The sequence below is a fragment of the Panthera onca genome, chromosome E1 (assembly GCF_046562875.1).
Source record: "Panthera onca isolate mPanOnc1 chromosome E1, mPanOnc1 haplotype 2, whole genome shotgun sequence".
NCBI classification, from domain to species: domain Eukaryota; kingdom Metazoa; phylum Chordata; class Mammalia; order Carnivora; family Felidae; genus Panthera; species Panthera onca.
Genome location: NC_138352.1, coordinates 35,562,047 through 35,584,061, shown reverse-complemented (window position 1 = coordinate 35,584,061; position 22,015 = coordinate 35,562,047). Strand labels below are relative to the sequence as shown.

Genomic DNA, 22,015 nt, shown 5'->3' with positions numbered 1-22,015 from the left:
AAAGGACCTAACTCTTAGGGCTGAGAGGCAATGACTGTTGCAGACTGGGAAAGGAGAACAGAAGGATTCTTGGCAATTTACTGGTACCTCTTTAGCCATGTACTCAGCAGCCTGCGCTTTGATTTTGATGGCCGGTTGGGGATTCACAGAGGCAGGACAAGGAAGTGAAAGAATTGGGGAGGGGGCTCCCTAGAGCCCTAGAACTTCACAGGATAGCTGGCCACATTGATAGAGAAGCAGTTGACATCAAAAGAGGACTTGGCGTCCTCCGAGAAAGGAGAGGCAAGATTCAAAGACAGATGCTGGGCTGATAGCAAGCAGCAGGGTCAGTAGCAGTAGTAGTGTGGTTAGAATATGGAGATTGTGTTCCAAGAAAGGAATTTGTAGTTAGGACAGGTTATAGCCGCTTCTAGATAGAAAGTAGAGCCATGCTCGAAGGTAGATGAAGTAGAATAATAACAGAAGTCCTCAGAATTCAGATGGTTGAGAAACTGAGAGGTAGAGATTCTCTCCGGTTGCACATTAAAAACACCTAGGGAGCCTTTTATAGAAATACAAATGTTCAAACCCTACCTTCTGATTTAATTGGTTTGAGTTTGGTTCTAGGCATCAGTAAGTATTTTTGAAGATGTTCTCCCCAGTGATCTGAATGTGCCCTCAGGGTTGGGATCCACTAGGCTAAAGCACCAGAATAATTACTAGCATGAAGGCTGAAGTTACCCGTGACTACCTGAGGGACTTCAAATATGCAAATGTGAAGCAGCTGTTTGTGTCATTTGGCTAATAAGATCTGGATTGTTGTAAAGACTGCTAGAAAAGATGAGGGTAGAAATTGTGAAATTAATTTCAGGTATGTATGTTTTTTTTTTTTAAAGAAGAGGTCTTTGAGCAGTAGCAGCGGGACCGACCATAGCCTAAGAAAAGGGAGGCGAGATGGAAGCAGCTTACTTGGTCTCTACTTGTTAGTTCTTTAAGTGGAGACTGCTCCTCAGAATCATGTCGCTGCTCTTCATGTATGGATCATAAATGCTTTTTGATGACCAAATTGACTGTGATTGATCTACCAGTCTTCAAAAGACATAATTCATCCTCTGTTTAGGCTTTAAGAAAGTTGGAACTTTTTGCCTAAAATAGAATATATTCTGACCCTTTTTTCATTCTGACACACCAGTGGTGTAAAGGGCAGAATTTAAAATGTAAGTATCAAAGTTTAAAGCCATGTGTATAGTCTTTGACTCGAGGCCTTGAATCAGTCACCCAAAATCTCTGCTTTGTTCATTCTTTGACTTTTTCACCATGATGAAAAGAGAGAGAATTCGTTTATGTCCAATTCCATTCATTTAGCTCATTTTTCAGAGTGAGCATGAGCTCGGAATCAAGAATGTGCTGTTCCCTCAGGTAATTTCAGCTCCCATAGGCTTCCCCTAGTGAGAGAATTTCACCAAACTGAGCATGATACTGGTGTTGAGAGAGGTAGTTTTATACAGTATGACCCCTTAACAAGAGCCAGCTGTTTCATACAGGGTTCAGTCAAAGAAAACAGCACTCTGTTTCGATACCAGAGAACACTATACTGTTGGATTTAATGTGAGTTTGACGTATTGGCTTCCAACATGGCATCTTCCCAGATGACTTTTTGTGATACTCGGTATTCATTTTATGCCCTAACTTTAGACCTTTACCCTCAGGAAAGAGGTACCAGCAGGTAGTATAAAGCATAATGGCCATTGCTGTTACCTTTAAAGGGTTCATGGTTCAATTGGGGATGATTGATGAATTTCAAATAATTTTAATATTAATCAGTTTAACACTAAAGATCGTAACCAAATTTTCTTGAGCAGAAAAAAACTGCTCTGCCCTTCTCTCCCCGCCTCCCCCAAAAAAGAGTTTGGAAGACTTATCTGGTACTTAAAATTTTCATAGAATAAAACATTTTCTCTAGTCCTTTCTTATAGGATCCATACAAGATCAGTGATCTACTAGTCTAATAAATATATTTTCAGTATTTCCAGTTGTATTTTTATTTTTTCGCAAAATTTTAGGCAGTATCTGTTTTGTCTGTGGGTCAGGGTAGCTCTTTCTTTTCTAATTAAATAGTGTGGAGCAGTGCTAACAGGTGTCACATCTAAGTGTATAATAGAACATTCATTACATAAATGTTAGAAAGTGGGGACAAGTGGGAACAAATGGATAAGGCTCTATGTCAGATATTAGGTCTTTTTTTCTTACACCTTTTTTTTTTTGAGATATAATTGACATATAGCAGATACTACATCTTGACACAGAGGCAGACCCCCCCTTTAAATGGACCGCCATTTTATTTCATCTCTTACTGCCATAGAAAGTATTGAGAAACAGACTTCCCTGATATACTTCTCCTAGATTCTTCTTACAGATTTTTGTTCTCTGTATATTTTGAATCCTCCCCGCCCTTCATAACTAGTTCCTTATAATAACTTTGTCTTTTAAAACCTTTAACCATAAGTGAATTTCATTGGTGATGGGTAGCACTGGGTAGGTAAGGAAGCATCTGTAGCTTGGCATATTGAGAGGCTTGTTCTTCCCTTCACAATGCTGCTTGTGGTGGTTTATACCACTGATTGCAGTCTGCTTTCAGGTTTTAATGACATCATTCTTGCAGCTTTACAATAGATGAGCCTGGAGTAAATTGCTCTCAAATTCTGTTGGGCAGGAGGGTATTTGAAACCAGATTGTCTGGACACAGAAGTAAGTTTTTTAGACCCGTTAGGAAAGGTTGGTGGATCTAATTTGAAGGCTTGGTGTCTCTTAGAGAAAGTTTTGAGATTTGTTGTAGTGGCAGTAAGAAGCATGATGCAGTTTATATGACTGATCGGTGTATTTATCCTCTGAATGGATTAAGAGGTGATCGAAGAATTTGCCCTTTCTCTTCATGAATTAAAAAAACTGGAGAAGCAAAATGTTTATAATCTAGGTAAAGGCACTTCTTTCAAAGATTTTTTTTTTTTTTATGTTCAGAAAAAAATAATGACTATTCCAGTCATTTCTTTTGGTTTGTTTCTTGACTCTTAATCTCTGTTTTTGTGTGAATGTGCATTTGCTTTGGAGGGTTATGATGGTGGAAAATTAGTAATCGCCAAGCTCTGCCATCTACATTTGGCAGACAGAGCTTGCCTTTGACTTCTTCAGGGCACTTTGGAAAGAAGAGAACTGAGATTTGAAGTAACATCTTTTTCTCTAGGATGCTCTTTCTGTTTTATTGCATGTGTTTTATTGCAAGGCTATTGTATAGCCTTAGTGACAAGGACTTAGCCAATAGAGCCTTCTGGGGCTATGACAGAGTATGTAAAATGAAGTATGTAGAATGTAGCTTTCCTGTGATTTTCCCTTTTTTCTGGTGATAGAATTGATTTTTTAAAATTAGTTTTAAATTGCAAATTAAAGGTAGTTTTAATTTTTGACATTCTATATACAACAGATTAATTGCCCTAAAAAGAAAAGGAATTTGCCTTTGCCTGGGAAAGAGAATGTTGTATTCAAACATTTTAACAACGTGACCTTTTATTCCATTGATTTCTATAGAGAAGCACAGGCAGGCTTCAGAAAAGGTCAGTGATTCTAATTGAAGCACACACTGATTTTTTTTTTTTTTCCTAGTTGCAGAGGCGCCCATGCTTTTTGTTGCAAAGAAGATGATGAGATTTAGGGCTGACCATTTGTTACAAGAGAAAGCAGTTCTCTCTGTGATGCATTGCTGTTTTTCTTCCACATGGAAAGCATTGTTTGAAATCAACAATATCCATAAACCAGATTTTCATTATCCATGCTATTTAATGCCCTCATTTTTATTTCAGAGATAGTTACATATCTGAGATCTAGGTTGAAATTTCCCTCCGCTGTGGACCTGAGTTTGGAAGAAAAAAATGTGAGTCTGTTAAGTCTCACATATTTATGGTTGTGAGATTGTCCTCTCTCAAATAGGAATGACCAGATTTCAGAATTAGTGCTTAATGTGGGTTTAAGCATGTTTTCACTGTCATTCTTGGACTTTTCATATAAGAGAATTCATGGACACCTATTTGATGAATATTTAATATTGCAAGATTTCTTTTTGGTCTGGCTTAGAGTTAGTTTTGTCCAATACGCAGTGGAAGAAAGAATGATCCAGTTTTCATTATCTCAAGTCAGTAAAGACTGTTTCGGCATTAAAATTGTGTTTTCAAAGCTTTCTGTCCATATTCAGTCGGTAGGAAATAATTTGACACAAGTTCTCCGTTTTCTTCTCCCAGTCCAGCTAAACCAGTTAAATAGCCTTATTTTGTTCTCTGAAAGCTTTTAACATATCATTAATAATTTTTCATACAAAATCAGTTACTCATTGCACATAAAGCATTAAATGTATTCTCAGAGTTCAGTTCCCTTGAGCAGGCAGACCAGACTGCTATAGTTCTGAACTCCAGATGGTAAGAGTTTTTTGAACCTGATAGGTGGGTTTGTTTGTTTTTTGTTTTTTTTTTTTACATAAGACCGTATCACAAGTATTCACATTTATACACAACTTGGGCTGTCCAGGATGATTAGCTCTCTGTTATTGAAGTGCTTGTTTAGCAGTGCTGTTTTATGACATGTTTGCACAACACCTTGTCATTTATAGTAAGCATTTATTCCTAATAGCTTATAAATTCTCCCAGTGTTTATTGATAGTAGAAGCTGTGTAAAGAATCGGCTTTATTCTTTCTCTTTTGTCTGAGAGGTGGGAACAAGTGAAATCAGACTGCTTGGCAGGCCTGGATATGGGAATGTGGAATATTGACCTTTATCTCATATTCTTAGAAGATTGTTACATTAGGAAACTGACTAGTGAGTGTCTCCATTTCTTCTCCCTGCAAAGCTCTCAATACTAGATACTAGAACCTAAATTAATATTCTTGATACTAGAGCCTAAATAACAGCACTCTAAAATCAGCCCCCTTCTCCATCCTTCTTCCTGCCATACTCTTCATCATCCCTTGTTCCGTTGCCCGGCAGTAGCAGTCTTGAGTTTAATGGCCTCCTAGCACATCATGAAACAAGAACAAGGGTCGTCATCCTCTGTTTATTTCAAAGCCCTTATGATAGTTCAGGGCCTACCTAGTCAGCATTCTGCTGGCTTGACATAATAGAAAATCTGTTGTAGTGGCAAAGAGCATGGAGTCTGGAGCCAGATTACCTAGATTTGAATTCTGGCTTTGCCTCTTACTACCTGTGTGACCTTGTAACCTCTCTGTGCCTCAATTTCCTGGTTAATAAAATGAGAATAATAATGGTCCCTACCTCAGAGAGTTATTTTGGGATAGATTGGGATAGAGTGACAGACTGACTTAAAATAGTGCCTGGAAGTTAATAAATGCTATAAAAGTAGTAAGGGAAGGCCTTATAGAGGAGAACTTATTAAAGCTGACAGATAGTAGGAATTCCTGTGAATTTTCTGGTACAAGGAAAGCATGTCAAGCGACTGCCAACAACCAACAGACGACATTAACAAGTACTCATCACAGACAAATGGACTTTGATAATGGCCTATCAATAACAAGCATAGCCTGTTTTTAGAGAGGATTTTTTTTAAATAATAATAAGTGAACTGTTGTTAACCTCAGTACCTCATGTCTCCTTACCTGGCATCCTCTTCCCAGCATACAAATCTTCAGCACCTCCAAGCCTTCCACCCAGACTGCATCCACATGATCTTTCTTAGTGCTTTTTTCAGTACCTTTACCAAACCTTTCCTATTAATTAGAAAGAAATGACATAATTTCCTCCTTCAGCCCACCATCCCAAGAACTATTCGCTTTTTTATGTCCTATAGTTACGTCTCCTAGTATTGTCTGTCCCTTCCTGCCTGCATAAAGGTTACTCAGGCTTTAGCGTACTAGCAAATCCTTAGGTTGTTTTAAAGAACAGTTAAAAGTTCCAACTCACAGTTGGAATTTTTTTCCCTTTGCTTTGAAGAGAATCACTATAGATAGAGCAAATTATTCACACCAGCTCTTTGAAACACCTGTGTTCCAGGTGAAGCAAAAAAAAAAGGAAAGGTTGAATCTAGTCTTTTCACCTCTCCATCAAAAAATAAATATGTCTCTAAAACTTCCCAGCTGGTTGGAATGAAATGCTGTCAGGCTTTCCAACTCTTAGAGGGTAATATTGGATGACAACAAAGCCACACCTAATTTGAGCTGCTGAAAAGCCTCATAACCCCATTATCGTTCTCCTGAACTGCTTAACCTTCTGGTCAACCTTCTGATTATTAGCCTCTTGACATATTTAATTCAGGTGTGAGAATTTAGGGAAGCTCACAGGACTGTTTATTTGATCTTTTTGTATATCCCACTGTTCTGACTTTATTTCTTTTTTTTAAGGTTGGTAGACACTAGGAGGCATGTGTTACCTGGAGACCCAGAGGTTTCAGAAGCCACTAAATATATCAGACCTGCCTTAATTGGAGGATATGGGGAAGCAGTGGGGCTTTTAGCCACTTCATAGACCAGCTGAGTCTCCTGCTACCAACTCAATTTATTTGAGAGCAGTACTTCAGGGAACTTAATGGAGCTACAGCACACTAGCACGAATCTGAATTTTAGCCAGATACAATTTCTTTATGTACTACTTGCTGTGGTAGTTTGCTCTCTGCATACTCTATTGGTGTCATTATTAAATATTAAGAGCACTGATTTGTACAGTTGGTAATGGGCTTAATAATTGCATGTTTAATTGATAGTCTTTTCCTCTTATTGATACATCACTTAAAGGTGGCAAGAGAATCAGATGGTAGAAAATAGGATTAGGTGGAGGTGGCTGTTTTCCAAAGGAAGTATATTACGTATGAGCTGAGCGAAGTTTTGTTTTGTGTGCATGTGTTGCCTGTTTGTTTGTTTGTTTGTTTGTTTGTTTGTTTTTGGATATGTGGAATACTGATCAGTTACTAATTTTTACCACCCTGAGCTCCAGACTAAGAAACCTATTACTAGAAGCCCTTTACCAGAACCAGAGTCCCTGCGTAGAGGGTCTCAAAAGTCTAACAAAGATTAGCACTTTTATAATTGTTCCCTTGAGTTTCCAGTCTGTCCAAAACCAACCCTAGGTCTCTCTCAAAAATTATGTGCCCTGTAGAAAACTTTTCTTGATCTAAAAGGTTTTTATGTCCTCACATGAAAGAATGTGACTATCATCGACATACTATTTTTTGGTGCCAGAAAACCACCAGACCCCATTTCATAAGTGAATAAAACTTTCCTTTTCAGCACTGATATCCTTAAGAGATAGCCTAATCTTTCCTTTTGAGATCAGTAGCTTAAAGGAACTTTTTCAACCGGTTGCCTGTTTTGTGTTTTTGTGTTTTTTGTTTGTTTGGTTGGTTGGTTGGGTTTTTTTGTACTAACATTCTTTTGGCTTTTTTTTCTTCAGGGAGGGGGAAATGTCAGGAAAAATAAGAACATGGTCATACATTTTGGCAAGGGCATGGACTTTGATATTGGGCATTCCTGAATTCATCTCCTTATTTCCCCTCCTCTCTTTTAGCTTTTTGACCTTCAAAAAGTTGCATGATACTTTTCCCTGAGCCTCAGTTTTCTCATGATAAATGGAGATAATATTTTTCTTCAAAGGACTGTTGCAAGGCATAAGCAAATTAGTGTATGTAACACATTTGGCACAGTGCCTGGCATATTGATATTTAATAAATTCAGTATCCTTCCTCCCTCCTGTAACAGTGATGGTGATAACAGCTACCCAAGTAATCTCCCTGTTCCCTCGGTTGCCAGACATTTATATATGATTCACATACAACATCTAAACCCTGGCAGTAACCCTGTGTAGTAGATTTCATTGTCCCTATTTTATAAACGCAGAAACAAACTGAGGATTTCGTTAGCTTGCCTGATGTTATTAAGCCAGTAAGTAGCAGTTGACAATCTAACCTAGTCTTTCATCCCAAAACCTACACCACGCCGCCTCCCACTGCCTGAATTCCTTTACCTCCTCATTGTAAAAACCAGCTTCCTGGCCTTCTCTCTTCTGAAGTAGTATTATTTCCTTCCCCTTTACCCCGAAGTTTATCTTTTGAAAGACAGTACAAGTTCAGAACAAAGGCCAGGATCTTGTATTCACTCTGCTGCACACTAGTTTGTAAAATAGGAATCACGATAGGATTTCTTTCTTAGAGCAATTAAGAGTACATGAGGCTAAGTAAATTTAAAGCTGGGGGCTTAACACATAGAAAACTCTTGACAAATAGGAGCCTTTTTTTTTTTTTCTCAATAAGGATTTTTCTTTTTCAGTCAAGCTTCTGTGGCCATGTACAGTACATTAAAAATCTTTTCGCTTCCTTGTTTTCTCTACTTGATTTTTACAGCTCATCTCAGTCCCTTCTGACCTCTTGTATGTTGCCTTGCATTCGTCCATCTTTTTTCTCTGTGTTGTCATGGAGTTAGCAAGCTCTCTACACCCACTTGGTGCCCAGTCGGTATTTATTGATGCTAATGATGATGGTTACACAAAGATGCTGCTGGCACCAGTCCTGTAGCCTCTGAGACTGCTTGAATAATCATGACCTCCTAAAAACAGAAAAGGAGTCAATCATCTGACTCCTAATTGAAGGTCAGAATTTGGTGTCAGCATTTGTTTCTGTGGTGATCGTGTAGCTTTTTCTGCAGAATTACCTTTGACAGTTGGAGTAGTCAGGTTTTCTGGCATGCGGCTGATTATCATGCAGTCTTAAATTACTTCCTAAAATAGATCATAGGGATGGGTGGGTCAAGCAAATACTGATCATGGTACAGATTTGTTTTAATTGGAGCAAGGGGTCAGGGAGTCCTACCATTGAGGGTATAGTTGACTGCCAGGCTCTGGATGAATTTCCTGTTCTTCTTGCCCATAATCATTTTTGCATCAAAGAAAATTGTGGGAAACTGTTTTTTTGTTTTTAATGTTTGTTTACTTTGGGGACAGAGAGAGATAGAGCACGCGTGGGGGAGGGCCAGAGAGGGAGGGAGACACAGAATCCGAAGCAGGCTCCAGGCTCTGAGCAGTTAGCACAGAGCTGGACGTGGGGCTCCAACTCACAAACCGAGAGATTGTGACCTGAGCTGAAATTGGATGCTTAACCGACTGAGCCACCCACGTGCCCCAAACTGGTTGGGTTTTGGTGGGGTTTTTTTAATGTTTTTTTTTTTTTTTTTATTTTTGAGAGAGAGAGTGTGTATGCAAGCAGCCAGGGAGGGGCAGGGAGAAAGAGAAACCGGATCTGAAGCAGGCTCCGTGCTGACAGCAGAGAGCCCCATGTGGGGCTAGAACTCATGAACCATGAGATCATGGCCGGAGCCAAAGTCAGACGCTTAACCCACTGAGCCACGCAGGCACCCTAAAACTTGTTTTAGTCATAAATACTTCTCTTTTGTCTGCCTTTCTGGTATCTCTTCTATATTCCCACCTCATTTCTTCTAAGGAATGTTAGAAGATTCCTTATTTTTGCTTTTTTCCTGCTTTGGTCTCTGTCCTTCATGAGCATATTTTCATCCTCAGCAACTTTTGGGGAAGTCGAGCAGTGTGTCCTGCATGTTAAATTTGGGTGCAATGCACTAAAAACTCTGCTGATGACAGTGATGTGCATTATTCTAAAGAGTGTCATGATGTTGAGGTTGAACTTACAACTCTTGGCAACATACTTCCATAATTTCAGTATCCAGGATTTTCAAATAAAAGAAGGAAAGAAATGAAAAAAATGTTTTTAATAGAAAAAGAAAAATGTTGTGCAAAGGGAGATTATAACCAAAAGCAAAATCAGTATCTCATCTGTGGCAGGTTTCATTTAATAGAAAGTACAGATTATTTCTTACCGTATCTAATGATTCCCAAACGTATGTTTTCTTCCTTTTTTTTTTTTAAGTTTATATATTTATTTTGAGAGAGAGAGAGAGAGAGAGAAAGACCACACAGATGGGAGATGGGCATAGAGAGAGAATCCCAAGCAGGCTCCACACTGTCAGTGCAGAACCCGATGCGGGACTTGAACTCACAACCTGTAAGATCATGACCAGAGCCAAAATCAAGGGTTGGATGCTCAACTGACTCAGCCATCCAGCCGCCCCTCAAACTTCTCTTTTCAACTTAGCCTGCCCACCAAAAGGCCTGGCCTATATTTCTAGCAGTCTCTAATGCAGACTTTTTTTTCCCTCCCATTTCTTGTCCAGGGCTGCTAGCCCAGCCCCCACACGCAGTATGTTAGCCAGGGATTCCTCTTATTTTTATATTTATATATATGTGTGTGAACATATATATGAATAATAGGCTAACATATACACATACGCTAATTTAAGTTCTCCTCTATTTAAAGAAATTAATAGGGAACATGAAGCTATTCAAGAAGCTATTTCAAGTAAGCATATATGATTCACAGGTACTGGAAAATATCTATTGAATATCAATTTTAGCTTTATAACTTGACTAAAGAAGGGTAAGAAGAGTAAGACTTGGAAGGAAGTGGAATATTCAGGAGGTGGAAAGAGAGGCAAAGAATGTGAGGTAGAAAAACTTGCCTCTGTGATTTTTTAACTTTTGTCTTATTTTTCTGTTGGCAAAAGGGGTGTAATTATTTAGCCTGTTGGCCTGACATTCCTCACCCCCAGTCTATATCTGTTACATGGGAATAGTCCCCGGTTGCTAGGAGGATTGAATGAGGTGACCTGTGTTAAAAGTGGCATACAGGAGACTCAAAATACTTCTCAGCAAACTGAGATAATCCCTCAGCAAATTGTAGGGTTGTTTCTTACTTGAGGCTCTGGCCTACTAGCGACAGAACTAAGACTAATTCAGGCGCTAGAAGAAATGAAGAAGAGTACTTGTGTGCATTTGAGCAATTACTTGAGACATCTTCGGATTCAGTTCTTCCAAAAGGAAAGACTCAGAATCACAAAGAGAACAATTAGTTCTTTATAATAATAGCCTGTGACTTGTGAGAATTCCTTGAGATAATTCAAAGTGTTTAGAACGTGCCAGGCACATAGTAAGAACTCAGTAAGTGTTAATTGCTTTTATTTGTATTGTTTCTCATGTGTTTAAAAACAATTTTTTTAGGGATGCCTAGGTGGCTCAGTGGGTTAAGCGTCTTACTGTTGGTTTCAGCTCAGGTCATGATCTCACGGTTCATGGGTTCAAGCCCTGCATCAGGCTCAGTGCTGACAATGCAGAGCCTGCTTGGGATTCTGTCTCCCTCCCTCTCTGTACTTCCCCTGCTTGCTCTCTCTCTCTCTCTCTCTCTCTCTCTCTCTCAAAAATAAATAAACCTTTTTTTAATAAAAAAAATAAAAATAATTTTTTAAAGTAAACCATTTTAAGGAAATCAAATGTATGTGTTTTTACAGATAGAGGCAAATTGCCAATTAGAATGTGCATCTAATTTAGAAATTCAGTAGAAGCTAAAGAAATCTTGATGGTTTTCTCGCATTTATCTTTTTTTAAAGATTTTAAGTAATCTCTACACCCAATGTGGGGCTCGAACTCACAACCCTGAGATCAAGTCGCATGCCCTACCAACGGAGCCAGGCAGGTGCCCCAGTTTCCTCACATGTTTAAAGATCTAAATCTCTAGCTATTGGAATTTAGAGCCTACGCTCTCTCTTGCTCATTCTTGTTCTCCAAAAAAAAAAAAAAAAAAGTCAGCTTTTCTTTATTTCAAAGTAATCTGCATTCTGTGATGATACTCGTCGGTAAGACATGGGAATGATAGTAGGAAGGCTCCTATGGGAACCAGGTTGGTGGGGTCGAGACTCCCTGGACCAAGAGCTGGGAAACCAGAGGTAGTTCTGGCATTTTACACACATACATAGAATGTGACCTTGGGTAAATCACATAACCTCTCTGGCCAAGTTTTTATTTCTATTAACTAATATACCCCGGTGGCTAATAATATTTGAGAAAGCAGCAAAAGGACTTTTCTACCCCGTTAAAAATCACCTTCTAAATGTCCACATTAGCAATAGTAACAACATCGGCAACAAAAAGCTCTTTAAAACAGCGTGGAAACACCGTTGTTTCCCTTGGGCACCCGAGGCATCAGAGCAGTATCCCCCCACCCTTGAATTTATAATTGTTAATTTGCATCATTCATTTTTCTGAAGCAAATCAGTACATTTTGAAATCCATATTTTGCGGAGCTAGTTAACTAATTGCTGCAATCAGCAGCAATTTATTTTCTAACAGGGCTGTTCAAATCACTCTGAGGTTGGCATACCGTGCGGTGTTTTTTATGATCATGTTTTTAACGATGAGTTTTAATAGGGGAAAATGGTTAATCTGTTAATATTCTCCTGAACACGCTAACGTTAATCCTATATTTTATCTTTACCCAAAGGTAACTTAAGAGGCCATAGCAGAGTCATTGACCCAGGGGGTACACCAGCTGTTGGAGAGGCTGTCCCATTTAGAAGGACCAAGAGAGGGAAAGAGTACCCTGTTTTCCCTCTTGTTTGGAGACCCTCATTAAATTACTCAGAAACAATAATCAGATAGCTGCTGTTCAAGTTAATGGCACCTCTGAGTCCCTGTCAAGAGAGCTTTATTTAATGCGCAACAGACCTGGAGAGATGCAGGTGCTTTTTCAGGCCCTCATTTAATTTAAGCTGCTTTAGTTGGCATGGCAACTAGTTGAGACATCTGGGAGACATTATGCTGGGGATTGAGACTTCGGAGAATTTCTGCTGGAGCAAAGCAGAAACCTTATCATAAAGTGGTGTGTGTTGCTTCTAAATTTCTGAAGCTATACTGTTAAATCTTCAAATTCAGGAATTGTATTGTACAGAGAAATCAAATTTTTAAAGGTTGGCCTGTTTGTTGGCTTGTTTTCTGTGAGGAAAAAACTCCTTTATTTGTGGAGTGAAAAATGTATTTCCCCTGAAGAATTTACTTTGCTAAACTAAAGCTTGATAAAACTTATTCTCTGCAGAGTAGCCTATTTAATCACTTTATAAAAATAATACATTTAAAATTTTTCAGTCTTTTATGTTTAAAAAGATTTTAGAGGAAGGGCGCCTGGGTGGCTCAGTCAGTTAAGCGTCCGACTTCAGCTCCGGTCATGAGGTCACGATCTCACGGTTTGTTGATTCGAGCCCCACGTTGGGCTCTGTGCCGACAGCTCAGAGCTTGGAGCCTGCTTCTGATTCTGTGTCTCCCTCTCTCTCTGCCCCTCTCCTGCTCATGTTCTGACTCTTTCTCTCAAAAATAAATTAAAAAAACTTTAAATAGAAAAGATTTTAGAGGAGAGGAAAGCATCTCTGCACAGAGGTAATAAGCAAAATGGTAAAGGTGGACAGGAGCTTTGTATGGTTTTTGCCCTAGACTTTCCGGTTAATTTAAGTTTATTAACCTACCCCCATTCGCTTTTTTTTGTTTTTATTAAGTTTTTTATTTTAATTCAAATGTAGGTAACATAGAGTGTTATGTTCGTTTCAGGTGTACAATATAGTGATTCAGCAATTCTCTGCATTACTCAGTGCTCTACCCCATTTTCTTTTAAGTCAGCTTGTCATCTTCAGCAGAGGTATACTCCTTTTTTTTTTTTTTAATGTTTATTTATTTAAGAGAGAGAGTGTGTGCTTGCAAGCAGGGGAGGGGCAGAGAGAGAGAGAGAGAGAGAGGGAGACAGAGAGAGAGAGAGAGAGAGAGAGAGAGAGAGAGAGGGAGACAGAGGATCCAAAGCAGGCTCCGTGCTGACAGCAGAGAGCCCAATGCGGGGCTCAAACCCACAAACCATGAGATTGTGACCTGAGCTGAGTCAGACGCCCAGAAGACTGAGTCACCCAGGCGACCCTCTCTTTTCTTAAGTATTATAACAGGCAGTTGAATGAAAGAGTTTTCAAGTTCACAGATCCTGAGGACAGGGGCGTGGTAATCTAGTCATTTGTGTTTAACAGGGGGAATACCCTCTAGTTTATATTTTATGAGAAATTATACACATAGTAGGCATGTGGTCTTAGTAGAGAAGAATTGACTTTACCATTTGAAATCATGCTTTATATTCATTTTGAATGCCTTGCTTTTTGACACCTGGTAATACTTTGCTCTGTGTTAGGTAGGGTTAAACCATATGAAATTGTTTTTCTTGGTCAACAGTGGTCCAGTATTGTCAGTTCAAATCCAGTAGATTTAAGGTGAACAACACCTTGATCAGGAAATACATGTTTTATAATGCTAAATGAAATGTAAGAATTTTTTTCTGAAATGAGTAATTATTTCTAAAATATCTGGTTATAGAGCAGTACCCATTCCAGCCAGCCAGTGTTTTCCTTTTCCCCTTTCTTTGAAAATGTAGTCTCTGTTAGAAGAAAGCATATGACATTATTTCATACTTACTCTCTGTTTTTGGCTTTTGTATCGTTTATTCCTTTTATAAGTCAAAGCAAGATTTTTCAAGTGCCAGCAATATGAATTCAACCCGATAACTTGAAAATTAGATGTTTTCTCTCTGCTACTTGCATGCATACCAACTGTCACTACTAACAGTAAAGATTCTGGCATCACAACTTGGCTCCCAGTTTTGTAGATACGAAAGGCAGAGTAGAATATAACCTGCTCTACTTCCATGAAAGAACTTTTCAATCCTCGCAGGAACAAAAAGTTGTCAAACTCAGCAGACGTGCCTGACATCCCATACAGATAAGTGCTTCATACTGTCTTTAGGAATTTTTTTTTCCTGGAGTAAAATTCTCAAGTTGACAACATTTAATACAATGATAGCAGTTATGAAGTGTTTCTGTTTTTGTTTTGTTGTTGTTTTATGTGTAATGTTTCTTTGTTTTTGCCCCTTGATATTTCTGGAACCAATTCAAGAATATTGGGACTTCTGATTAAGGCTTAATGGTGCCAATAGAAGTTTTTTCTTGTCTCTATGATTAAGAGTTCCTAGGGGCGCCTGGGTGGCTCAGTCGGTTGAGCGTCCGACTTCAGCTCAGGTCACGATCTCGCGGTCCATGAGTTCGAGCCCTGCATTGGGCTCTGGGTTGATGGCTCAGAGCCTGGAGCCTGCTTCCGATTCTGTGTCTCCCTCTCTTTCTGTCCCTCCCCCGTTCATGCTCTGTCTCTCTCTGTCTCAAAAATAAATAAAACGTTAAAAAAAAAAAAAAAAAGAATTCCTAGTGGGTGGAAATGATGAAATAGAGAACAAAAAGATTTCCTAGTGGGGAAAAATATTTTCAGTGCATACAAGAGGGAAATAGTAAGATTCAGATAACTCTTTTCCTATCCCGCAGAAAACCAAAGCTTTATTCCCTGGAGACAGCATGAGCTGAGCTGTCGTGTCTTTGGCCCCTTCTCCAACTCCTACAGAACCTGGCAGCCTGGCCTGTGCCTTCTAAGACAGAAATTTGGAAGACTTCTCTAGAGAAATGGATTAACCCAAGAGAAAGGATCTATATACATAATCGAAGACCCCTTATGACACAAAACTGTAAAGCTCTAAGCCCTCCCACAGAGCCACATTACAGTCAAACGGTAATAACCTAAATGTCCAGTGATAGGGATTGCTTAAGTCATGACATAATCCATAAGATGGAATACTATTTAAAGTACCTAAAATTATATTAAAAAACTGGATTACCATGAAAAGATGTTCACAAGATATTTTAAATGGGAAAAAGAAGCGTATGTAATATGTTCTGCTTTGACACCATAATTCCACTTAAAGGAATATATTAGGAAATAATCCGATTCACATAAAGATATAGATACATAGATATGTGATGTTTATCTCAGGTTTGCTTAAAGTATAATTAGAAATGACTTGGGTTTTCAACAACGATAGGTTGGTTAAATGAATTCTACTCATTCATTTGAACACTATATGGTCATAAAAATTCTGCTTCATTAGAATATTTAACAAGGCACCTGGGTGGCTCAGGCGGTTAAGTGTCCCGACTCTTGATTTCATCTCAGTTCGTGATCTTGCGGTCATGAGATCAGTCCCTTTGTCAGGCTCTGCGCTGGGCTTGGAGCCTGCTTAAGATTCTCCCTCTCCCTCTCCCTCTGCTCCTTCCACACACTTGCATGCACCTGCACACGCTCTGTCAAAAAAAATTTGCGGGGGGGGTGCCTGGGTGGCTCAGTTGGTTGAGCATCTGACTTCGGCTCAGGTCACGATCTCACAGTTTGTGGGTTCGAGCCCCGCATCATGTTCTGTGCTGCCAGCTCAGAGCGTGGAGCCTGTTTCGAATTGTGTGTCTCCCTCTCTCTCTGCCCCTCCCTCGCTTACGCTCTGTCCCTCTCTGTCTCAAAAGTAAATAGACATTAAAAAAATTTTAATTTTTTAAGAATATTTAATAACAGGAGAAAATGCTGTATTTTATTAAGAAAACAGGCAGCAACACCACGTTTATGTTACAGTCCCAATTTTAAATATACATATGTGTATGCATGTACAACTTTTCACAAAGATGTTATAGGTTCATTCAAAGAGGTAGGATTCTGGGTCATTTTTCTATTCCTTGGCTTTCTTGTATTTCTCTAGTTTTATACAATGAAGGTTTTCTTTAAAAACTTTTTTGGAAATTTTCAAAAATACAGAAAAGTAGAGACAGTAGTATAATAACTATTATTTACCTGCTACCCACATTCAGCAGTTGCTCATCATTTTGCCAATCTCACCCTCTTTCCCTTTTTATTGAGGGCAGGGAAAGGAAGGCTGAAAGTATTTTAAAGTAGATCTCAAGGGCACCTGGGTGGCTCCGTTGGTTAAGCATCCAACTCTTGATTTCGGCTCAGGCCATGATCTCCTGGTCATGGGATTGAGCCCCAAGTCAGGTTCTGTGCTGTGCGTGGAGCCTGCTTGGGATTCTCTCTCTCCCTCTCTCTCTGCCCCTCCCCTACTCTTCTCCCTCTCTCCCCCCCTTCCCTCTCTCTCTCTCTCTCAACCATAAATAAATGTATTTTTTTTAAGTAGATCCTAGACTTCAAATTATTTTACCTATACTTAAATTTGCATTTCTAACTGATAAGGGCCTTAAAAACCTATTATGTCATTATCACACGTAATAAAATTAGCTAATTCCATACTATTCCCTGATCTCCTTAAAGATCTTTTTTTTTTTTAATTTGTTCTAATGTTTATTTATTTTTGAGAGAGAGACAGAGCACAAATGGGGGAGGGGCAGAGAGAGAGGGTGACACAGAATCGGAGCAGGCTCCAGACTCTGAGCTGTCAGCACCGAGCCTGATGCGGGGCTCGAGCTCATGAGCCATGAGATCATGACCTGAGCCAAAGTCAGATGCTCAACCAACTAAGCCACCCAGGCATCCCACTCAAAGATCACTTTTTTAGTCAGGTTTGTTTGAATCAGATTCTAAACACAGTCCATATATTGCGTTTCATTATTACATCTCTTGAGACTATTTTATCCCAAACATTCCTACCTTCTCTTCCCCTCACCTACCCAACCCCCCCCCCTTTTTTGTCATTGATTTGTTGGAAAAATTTTTTCAGAAGAATGATCCACATTGTGTTTAGCTGATTGCTTCTTCATGGTGTCTCTTGCTCTTTTATTCTCCGTGTTTCTAGTAAACTAGTAATTAGAGCTAGAGGATTCGTTTTATCAAGGTTTTTTTTTTAAGACCTGAATACTTTCTGGGCAGTGGTGTGCATCTTATAGAGATACAATATCTCATCCCACATTAAGTGTTGCTAGGTTGAGTGGTGATTTGAGGTGATGCTGATCAGTCTCATCCCTTTCAAATGGTTTTAACAGCCATTGATAATCGATGCCTGTATCCATGATACCATAGACGTTGAAAAATGGCAATCTTTATTTTTTTACTCATCTAACATTGCTTCTGCATTCATTAACTGAAATTCTTCTATTAAAAAAACACAGTGAACATTTAGTATATTTTATTACAGTTTTTAAAAATATAACTCAAAAAAAGAAGGGAAGATAAAACCCAGCCATTGAAACGATCTTAAACATAGTCAAGACCGAGTTCTACTACTCTGTAACCTTAGATAGGTTACGTGCCTTCTGGTAGCCTCAATTTCCTCATCTGTAATTGGAAGTACTAACACCTCCCTCGTAGGATTGCCATGAAAATTAGATGAGATGATATATTTAAAATACTAGTAGAGTATTGTTTATCTAGTGGGTGCTCAGTATATATTAGTTCATGTACTCAACAGATGTTTATAGGAGACTTAACTGTAATGCAGGCATTTGTTTCTGACAGTTTGGGATGGACTTGTGAACAAAACAGACAAAAATTCTTGTTGTCCTCATGGAGCAGGACTGGGGAGGCCAACAAACAATAAACATAACAAGTAAATTATGGAGGATAAGTACTAAAGGGAAAAAAGAAAAGGTAGAGATGTGCAGGGGGATAGCTGTTGTATAAAGCATGCAAGGTGCGGTACTGGGGTGGTCAAGGTAGACCTCATTCAAAAGATCAGATTTGAGCAAAAACACAAAGGAGGTGAGAAAGTTAGCCAGGGTGTCTGGGAAAGCCCATTCAGGCAGAGGGAACAGCTAGAGCAAAGGTCAGAGTGTGTCTAACATGTTTAGAGAATAACAAAATAGCAAAAATGGTAGGAAAGGAGGTCAGAGCAGTAAGACGCCAGATCATTTCTGGCCATGTAAGGACATTTTAAGGACTTTGGCTTTGACTCTAAATGAAATAAGCTTTTGCAGAAGAGTGACATAATCTGGCTGTCATTCAAAAAGATTGTCCTGTGAAATGCAGCACCCCCCCCCCCAAAAAAAAGGTGAATTGATGAATGGAAAGAGCCATGGATAAACATGTACTAAATCAAATTGTTAAATATAGAATCTGGGTGGTGGGTATATATATATGGGTGATCACTGTTTAATTCTTCCAAGTTTTCTGTGTGTTTAAAACTAAAGAAAAAAATGTAAGGGGTGCCTGGGTGACTCGGTTAAGCATCCAACTTCGGCTCGGGTCATGGTCTCATGGTTCATGGGTTCAAGCCCCACATCAGGCTCTGTGCTGACAGCCTGGAGCCTGCTTTGGATTCTGTGTCTCTCTCTGCCCCTCCCCTGCTTGCACGCTCTCTCTCTCTCTGTCAAAATTAAATAAATGTAAAAATTTATAAGCTATTAAGAATAAAATCTAAATCTAAACCTGGTAATAATACCATAATTTAACTGATATGTATCATTTTATAGAACAATTCTAACATGTCACTGAAAACTGTTCCTAGGAAATTCTGCATGCTAAATCTCATTTCCTCACTAATCTTCATTATGGAGTAGAATATAATTCTTTGGAAAGAATCTGATTAATAAAACCTCAGGTAAAAGTAACCTAAGAATATAAAAACCCTAAAAATTATGTTATCTATATAATAAAGTAACTCAGTGTATAGACAAAATAAAAATGTAACAGTCAAAAGTTTATTCTGTCTCCTGTGTGTTAGAAATCTAGGGGTCTTGGGCCATAGGAGGTAACAGTGGACATGATAAGAAGTAGTCTAATTCTGTGGCTAAATTATGAAAGAACCAACAGGATTTTCTGATGGATTGGAGGTGGAACAAGAGAGAAAGAGAAATCTATGATGACTCCAAGGTTTGTGGTTTGTGGTGTGAGCAGCTTGCTGGAAAAATAAGTTTTCTGTGGGAAAGCCTACAACTAGAAAAAGTGATTTGGTGGGGGAAAGATGGAGAATACATGTTTGGACAGTTTGAGATGTCAATTAGACATCCAGAGGAGATGATGAGTAGACAGTTTGATGAACGGGGTTGGACTTAAGGAAACAGGATTAACTAGAAATACAACGTTGGGAGTGATCTGCAAGTATGCTATTTAAAGTCTTAGGATTGGATCCACTTGCCCAAGAAAGTGCGTGTGGAAACACAAGAGGACCAAGCCCTGGGACATTTCAACATTAAGTAATTGGAGAAGAAAACAAAGGAGGATTGAAAAGGAACAACCAGTGAGAGAGAAGAAAAGCCAACAGTCAGGTGTTCTAGAAGCCATTTGACCTAAATGTTTCAAGGAGGGTGTTTTGATTGTGTGTCAAAGCATTATCAATTAGTTCTCCTCCCTACTCTCAAGTTGTTACTACTTGTTTTTGCTAAAACGTTAAATTAGAAGTGTTTTTAAATCATTCTCCCCAGATAATGACCACTTACTACAAGAGTCTTTAAAGTTCATAAAAGTAAAAACCAAAGCCTAATAGCACTTTTAAAAAAAATTATTGTAAGTTTTGAAGGCAGACGCCTTCTCATCTTTATTTTTTTATGCCTAGCATTTACCCTTACAGTGAGCATGTAAATGCTAAAACACGAGTCCCTGGACCCTCTTAGTTCATTTATAGCTCATGCTAAGCACACTAAGACTACAGCTGCCCCTTAAGATGGACTATATCTTCTAGGACTAGCTGTGGGACAGTCAGTACTGGCACAAAAGGTGTTTTACGGGGTGTCAGATGGGTTGTCCTTAAAAAAGATTTCATAATCTCGCTCTGGAAGAAGAAAGGTAGGATCTGAAGAGCTATGTAAGAAAGCAAAATAACTCTGCAATCCAGTAACAGCTATGCTTTTTTTTCTTTTCTTTTCTTTTCTTTTCTTTTTTCTTTTTTTTTTTTTTTTTTTTTTTTTTTTTTTTTTTTTTTGCCTGTTCCCGCTTTCAGTTATACAGGGGTAGGGGAGCCTTAGTGTTTTAACCCAGAACATGAAACTAACTTTCACGAGGTATCGGAAGAATTTAAAGCCTGTAGGAATCTCCCAAAGTCAAAGGTACTCACCCCTTGTCTTAAGGAAGGTTAAATTTAAATCATAAAATTCACCCAGATTTGTAATGAATCATTAACTGTGGGTAGGAGTAAGACCTGAATCTGTCCTATTCTAGATACAGCAAAAGTTATATTCACAAGAGTTGAATTCTACATCTTCATTTCTCCCCATGCTCCAGCCTATGGTCATCGACCATGTGTTGATCGAACAAAACCCTGAAGGTATAAGAGTAAAAAGCATAGGAAGCTTAAAATTTAATAAGGGAGGCATAAATGTAAAAAAAAAAAAAAAAAGTTAAATAACAAAACAAATTATTAAGATTGGAGGAAGGCTTGGATTTGAACTAATCGTTTTATACATTTCTAGGAGTATTATACTTTATAAAGTAACTTAAGCCACAGTTGGTGGGTAGATTGTCATCCTTTCCATTGGTACCTTGGTGGCCTAGGGTGAGACCCCCAACCCTCTCTTGTTTGGATTCACAGGATGCTCCAGTAACATGTCTGAATAGACACTGAGACTCCTTGATCTTCACATTCTTCCTGGCCTGGCTGTCATTTAAAATGTTTACCCTTATTGAGAAGATATTTGCCAATAACCTATCTGATAAAGGGTTAGAATCCAATATATATAAAAATCTTATGTAACGTCACACCCAAAAAATAAATAATCCAATTAAAAATGGGCAGAAGACATAAACAGACATTTCTCCAAAGAAGACATACAGATGGCCAACAGACACATGAAAAGATGCTCAGTATCCCTCATCATCAGGCAAATGCAAATCAAAACTACAATGAGATACCACCTCACACCTGTCAGAATGGCTAAAATCAAAAAAAGAAACAACAAGTGTTGGCGAGGGTGTGGAGAGAAAGGAACCCTGGTGCACTGTTGGTGGGGATGCAAACTGGTACAGCCACTGTAGAAAACAGTATGGAGGTTCCTCAAAAAGTTAAAAATAGAAATACCCTACAATCCAGGATTGGCACTGCTGGGTGTTTACCCCCCCCCCCCAAAAAAAAACCCAGAAAAACACTAATTCAAAAGGGTACATGCACCCCTATGTTTATAGCAGCATTATTTACAATAGCCAAATTATGGAAGCAACTCAAGTTGTCCGTCGATAGATGAATGGATAAAGAAGATGTGATATATATAATGGAATATAAATGGATATACAATGGAATATAATGTGATATACAATGGATAAAGAAGATGTGATATATATAATGGAATATAAATGGGTATGCAATGTATATAATCGAATATAAAAAGGA

The 22,015-nt window shown here is 38.7% G+C and overlaps 1 protein-coding gene across 1 annotated transcript in view; it reads left to right on the top strand.

Moving 5' to 3' along the window:
* Nucleotides 1-22,015, top strand: part of NLK (nemo like kinase) — a 164,013-nt gene that overhangs the window by 111,906 nt on the left and 30,092 nt on the right. The window lies entirely within an intron of this gene.